At 37.4% G+C, this 6,517-nt stretch overlaps 1 long non-coding RNA gene across 1 annotated transcript in view; it reads right to left on the bottom strand.

Moving 5' to 3' along the window:
• Positions 1-6,517, bottom strand: part of LOC113471806 — a 10,138-nt gene continuing 3,621 nt past the window's right edge. Inside the window, exon 2 of the long non-coding RNA XR_003394358.1 lies at positions 1-207. This is a non-coding gene — a long non-coding RNA (uncharacterized LOC113471806). The remainder of the gene's footprint in view (positions 208-6,517) is intronic.

Here is a 6,517-nt window from a genome sequence, read left to right as displayed (position 1 = left end):
TTTTGGTTTTACTTTAGGTACACTTAAAACACACATTTTATTACACGAGAAGCTTCAACATTTTTACAAGTTATTTACAGGACGTCCCTTTAGGCCTATGATCTGAACCCGAGTGAATGAAATCCAAAATGGCTGGTGACGCCACTCCAAGAAGTTCCACGTCACCCAGATTGGCCAACACGTCAACATGACAACAGGTTGACCAACCTGCGAGACACACAACAGAAGAAGAGAAAGAAAAAAAAGGAGGAGAGGGTAAGAAGGAGACGAATAATTAAATTGAAAATATTGGAAGAAGGAGAAAGAGAAAAAAAAACCTTTGGCCTGTGGAAAGAAAAGGGGAATTTTCACTTTCTTTTTTTTTACTTTCGCTTTTTTACTTCGTTTTTTAAACTCGTAATAAAATTTAAAATTTCAATTTCTTTACTTGTCACTTTTCCTTTTTTTCCAAGACAAAAACGCTGCCCTCGATTTTCATTATGAATAGAAAAAAAAAATTGAAATTTTATCGAAAATCAAATAATAATTTAATAATTAATTAAGTATTCATTTTCTTGAATGCCCTTGGGTGTCTTTGTTTCGTAAAATACTAAAATTAAACTAATCTAGAATAAATAATTAATTTTAAAATTAATGAATGATCATAATCATATTAATACCTATTTGGATGTAAATACATAAATAAGAAATGCTTTTTCTTTTCCCATAATCTATTTCTTGGAATTTTACTGATTGAATTTCTTCCATTGTCCTTAGGGACTTCTTATTTCTTCTTCTTCTTCTCCTTCTTATTCTTTCAAGGACTCCTTTTGTCATGCTTCATAATATTTCGTTCTCCTTTTCCACTCTCTTTCTCTCTCTCTCTCTCTTTCTCCCCCCTCTCTCTTTCTCTCTCTCTCGTTCTCTTTCTCTCTCTCTCTATTCCCTGAACATGTTTCACTCTCTTTACCTCTCCTCTCTGACCTCTCCCCTCCTCCTCCTCTCCCTCACCCTCCTTCTCTCCTCTTTCATCTTCATCCATTTTGAATCCACAAAACTGTCAAAACCACATTCATATTTATTTCACTTTTTTTTACCCGTGAAATCTCATTGGGGACTCAAAACGTGAAAAAACTTTTTAATTCAGAATTCCAGATGAGGTTGATGAGAAGGGGAAGCACAAACAAAACGTGTTAATAAATGGGACCGCACAAAACTCTCTCCCTCTTCTCTGTCTCGCTCCTCTCTCTCTCACTCACTCTAAAATGAGCATACTGTCATGAAGCTGAAAAAAATATCACTTTTTATGTACCTAACTACATACCTATTTATTAAGTTGTAAAAGTGTTATAATTACTAGGAAATTTATTATTATTCATTATGTACATTTCCTATCTAGCCTAAGATAGGCTATAGATTGCTAGATTCATTTAACAGAGATATGATTCGATATGAATATGAATACCTCTCCCAAAGAGCTAGGCCCTTAGCTTAGGAGATGTTTTTTTTTTTTTTTACTTATTTACTTATTGTTTATCTATATAAATAAAGTTGTAGATTTGTCTGAACATTGCTTAGAATCGTGAAATTTTTAGTTATTCTTACTCCTTATGCATCCACGATTCCAAAAATCACATTAAAAAAAATAAAATTGTAGATTTGTCTGTACATTGCTTAGAATCGTGAAATTTTTAGTTATTCTTACTCCTTATGCATCCACGATTCCAAAAATCACATTAAAAAATGTCTGTATGTATGTGTGTATGTCTGTCTGTGGTGTCTGTTACGCTAAATAGACCTTTGGTTGCCCTCTTTTCACGAGAAAACGGCTCGACCGATTTTGGTGAAATTTTTGGAGCATTCACCCAACTCCCCTCGGTCTATTAGGGTTTAGACTATTCCCCCTCCCCCCTCGACACAATCCTGAAATACGGCCTCCTGTACCTGTGTACTCTGAGACCGGACAATCCCAGTCGGTCACTCATCCACATACACACCACACTGTACGGTGCTTAACCGCAGAGAGTTTCCAGCATCACCAAAACCTCCACTTGGAAAACAATTTGGAAAAAGGGCCATGATAAATCATCACAAGGAGTCATTTTGAAAAATGAAGGCTCTTTTGAAAAAAGGACCTTTTTGAAAAAAGGACCTGCTGGGGTCCTAGGTGAACCGATTTCTTCGAAGTTCTTTGACGAGGTTTGATAGAGGGAACTGTAACTGTTAAGATCTTATCTTCCCTAAAGCTAGGAGAGGATTATCACATCGGGATATACATATAGGAGAAAGCCAGACGTTCTGAAAACGAACCTTATTTGCTTGGGATAGAGTTCACCTCGGGCGGGAATCACTCTTGGGAAGGCACACTACCTTTCAAGCTATATAACTAGGCTTCTATTTTGTGGAAATCAAAAACTCCCCTCAAAGGCCCCTCTGAAATAAATCTTTTCAATTATGACCGGCAATAAAATTCCACGAAAAAACAAATTTTATTTTTCGCCCAGTACCCATATACAATTCACGCCCGTATATTATTATATTGTATGGCTACGTACATAATATATTATTATATTGTACTAATAATATGGACAGCTTTATGGGTTTTAATGGTGGGGAATAGAAAGGTTGAGAGGACATAGTATCGACTTACACTAGATATTATCGAAATTTCGTGTCCTGCCCCCCCCTTGCTGAAATCCTGGCTACGCCCTTGTGAGAGTTACATAGCTAAAGAGGAAATTAAAAAGTAGATAAACTATGTAGTTATACAAGGGAAGAGATGGAGACCAAAAGTGAGGTGGAGTGATAAGGTTGAGGAGGAGGAGGAGGAGGAGGAGGAGGAGACATTAGATAGGAGGGTATGGAGGGGGAGGATGAAGGAGGGTAACGCCGACCCCAATTGAGGTTGGGAAAAGGAGTGGTGTGGTTGAGAGGGAAAGGTGTGGTCTGTGTCGTATCATACTCATTCCGATAGCATGCCTCTCATCAGATGTGCGGAAAGAGACAGAATACTCGTCCACTTCGATTAGGTCTCTGTCAACACAAGAACACCAGAAAGTAACCCGTTGAAATACATGTACTCGAAATACGAGTACAATTTTTGTTCGATGGTCGGGCATTCCTAATACATACATATTATTATGTACCTACGCCCCTGATAAAATATATAATACATACCTACATATTAATATGTACCTACGCCCCTGATAAAATATATAATACATACATATTAATATGTACCTACGCCCCTGATAAAATATACAATACATACATATTAATATGTACCTACGCCCCTGATAAAATATACAATACATACATATGTACCTACGCCTCTGATAAAAAAGGGGAAGGATAGAGGTGTGGTGTGAGTACTCATTGTCCCAGATATTATAAGGCCACAGCTGGGACCCTACACCCTATACCTAACCTTACCCTAATACAGCTTAGCCCTAACACTGGAAACTGGGAATACTTATGTAGGTACTCCTGTAACAAATCTAACGTAACAATTTTATAATAATGAGTGATTTTTTTTTCTTTTTTTCATTTTATTTTCATTATTACCTATTATTATTGGTATAAGAATATGTAGGTAATGTTGTTATGAAAATCGAGAGGTAGGCTACACACGGCAAGGGCCACAGAATGGACTGGGGCCACAGAATGGACTACTCTTTAGGATTGACGTCAGATCATTTGAACGTTTGGTCTCGTGTGTAGACACCTTAATTCAAAAAGATTTTTCAAACAACTTTGGTTCCGTACAAAATTCTCTCTGGAATGTTCTGAATATCCTTCTGATGAGGCACAAACTTCAAACTTTTTCCCAACTTTCCACTCTTGGAGGTAGGTACAGTTCGTGTAGCCTTTTCAATAAACAGACGTGTCCAACTTATTCACCCTGAGAGGATTTTTTTTTCAAAAGGTTTCACTGAAGGAATTGCAACTGCTAGGGTCTTATCGTCCCGAAATCGAAGAGAGAAGGAAGACAGGATAGGAGAAATCCAGCCTTTCCGAGAACTAACATTATCTGTTTAGGGTAAAATCCGCCCCGGGTGGGAATCAAACCCGCGGCCTAGCGCTTACAAGGCAGACGCGCTACCAACTAAGCTAACTAGACTGGCTAGGGTATGCTTTTAACACTTTTTATCAAGTACCATACCTCCTTTCCTTCTTACCTGGGGGGTATGTACATTATTGGTGATATAACCGTAGAGGTATAGTTTCCTGGTAGACAGTTAGACAGTCCTACCAGCTTTAGGTACCTACCTACATTTCCTACATAATATCTACATTATATACGAACATAATTAATTAGATAAAAATTCCAGGCAGAGTAAAGTTTTCCTGACGGTAGGCTCTTGTACCGTCTCTTCTACTAACGGTACGGTATATTATCTATATGTACAGTATATACGTCTATCTGTAAGGTATATTATACGTCTATCTGTAAGGTATATTATACGTCTATCTGTAAGGTATATTATACGTCTATCTGTAAGGTATATTATACGTCTATCTGTAAGGTATATTATACGTCTATCTGTAAGGTATATTATACGTCTATCTGTAAGGTATATTATACGTCTATCTGTAAGGTATATTATACGTCTATCTGTAAGGTATATTATACGTCTATCTGTAAGGTATATTATACGTCTATCTGTAAGGTATATTATACGTCTATCTGTAAGGTATATTATACGTCTATCTGTAAGGTATATTATACGTCTATCTGTAGAAAATATCGTACCCGGTAACATGTCAGCCGGAAGTTTCCTCAAGTTTTTGTTTTTCCGAGAGGAAAAAGTTGAATTTTTCAATTAAGTTAACGTCTGTTTCGCTCACAGGCAACACGGGGGAGAGGAGTTTTACTTTCTATTACATGTGGTTTTACTTTCTATTACAAGTGAGTATGTGGATTTGCCACTTACCTTACCGCTGGGTTCTGACAGACCGTGGTCTATTGGATCGTCAAACGTGTGTGGCGAAAAAAGCTTCATGCCCAGGTCTCTCAGACGGTCTGACAGACCTGATTCTAATCCAAAACATATAAGGTTCGTTCTCGGAACGGCTGGCTTTCTTCCTTCTCTCTTCGCTTTCGGGACTATAAGATATTAAGATTTAAATCCAGTTTAATTGCGACTTTTCAAAATGAAGTTATCAGGACAAAGGTAACAGAAAGCCATGAGATGTTCACTCCATGTTTCCCTTCCCGAAAGTTAAGACAGAAAGTTTGGAGTTCTGAGATTTTTCATGAAACATGGGGGAGTAATATAAACATAGGACATGGGGGGGGGACATAAGGGAGCTGTGTAATAGTCATGTTATGTTATGTTTATCATAGTAATGTTATGTTTATATCATACTTAGTCATGTTATGTTTATCATACTTAGTCATGTTTGAGTAAAAAAACATGATGCAACTTTCTAGTTTTTTTAGAAAGTTACTTTCAGTTTTCAGTTGTTGCATTACGCATGAAGAGAGATTGTACTTTCTAATGTTAAGATGGAACAAAGTTTGCCTTTTTCTGTAGCTTGGATTTTTTTCCAAGCCTAAAACTTAAAAGGGAAAATTTAAATAAAAAAACGACCCCTAAGGTGTTTAAAATTTAACGCAGAAAAATTCTTTATAATTAAATTTCACCTTTTATTAAACTCATCGTTTCATTTGCCTAATTTAAATTCATAAAAAACGAGTGTTGAATGTAAAAAACTGAAGAAAAAACTGAAAAAGAAAGTTCTGAAATTATGCCTTGGATTTTTTTTTTCTTCTCTCAGCTCCCATGGCGTAGTGGTCACTGCACTCGCCTTGCACGCGGGAGACCCGGGTTCGATTCCCAGCGGGGTCAAGAAATTTGTATCATGCAAATTATTGATTCTGTGACTGGCTGTTGCGGGGCCCACTCAGCCTCGTGAGGAAAATGAGTAGCTATGACATATAAATGCCATTTTCATGATATCTTGTATTTTTATTCGTCAAGTAAGTTATCCTATTCCTTTCAGCACACTACAAGTGTGGTCTAAAATCGAAGTTAACTAGAATTTTTTTAGTTCCCCGTTGTTGGTTGTGCATTTTTGTCCTTCAGCTATAATAAATAAAAAACAAAATTACATTCTTTGTACCAATGCATCCATCCAGGGGATCAAAAAACCTATATTTAAATCAAGGATTTTTCTATATTATAGCCTAGAAAAAATGCACAACACCACCGGGGAAGTAAAAACCGTATGAGGGCTTTAGCAAAGAGCCCCCCCCCTGCCGACGGGACACGCGTGGGGGGACCGATTGCACTGCTGCAGAGGTAGAGAAGAAGAAGAAAAGGCAGCTGGATAATTTCCTATTCTAAAGAAGTCCTGGGCAGCCGCTAAACCACCTAGCCCGACTCTTCTTTACATACATTACAGACATTATACGAAGAAACACAATAATACAGTGTTGAAACACACGAGTGACGTCGGTAACATCCTAAAAAAAGGTATAGAGAGTAAGGATTGTAGGTTACAAATGGATGGGTACGACCGGGCCAGCGATACG

Source organism: Diaphorina citri, unplaced genomic scaffold, assembly GCF_000475195.1.
Source record: "Diaphorina citri unplaced genomic scaffold, Diaci psyllid genome assembly version 1.1 scaffold3037, whole genome shotgun sequence".
NCBI classification, from domain to species: Eukaryota; Metazoa; Arthropoda; class Insecta; order Hemiptera; family Psyllidae; genus Diaphorina; species Diaphorina citri.
The sequence above is the reverse complement of the archived record's forward strand: the minus strand, read 5'-3'. Positions and strand labels throughout refer to the sequence as shown.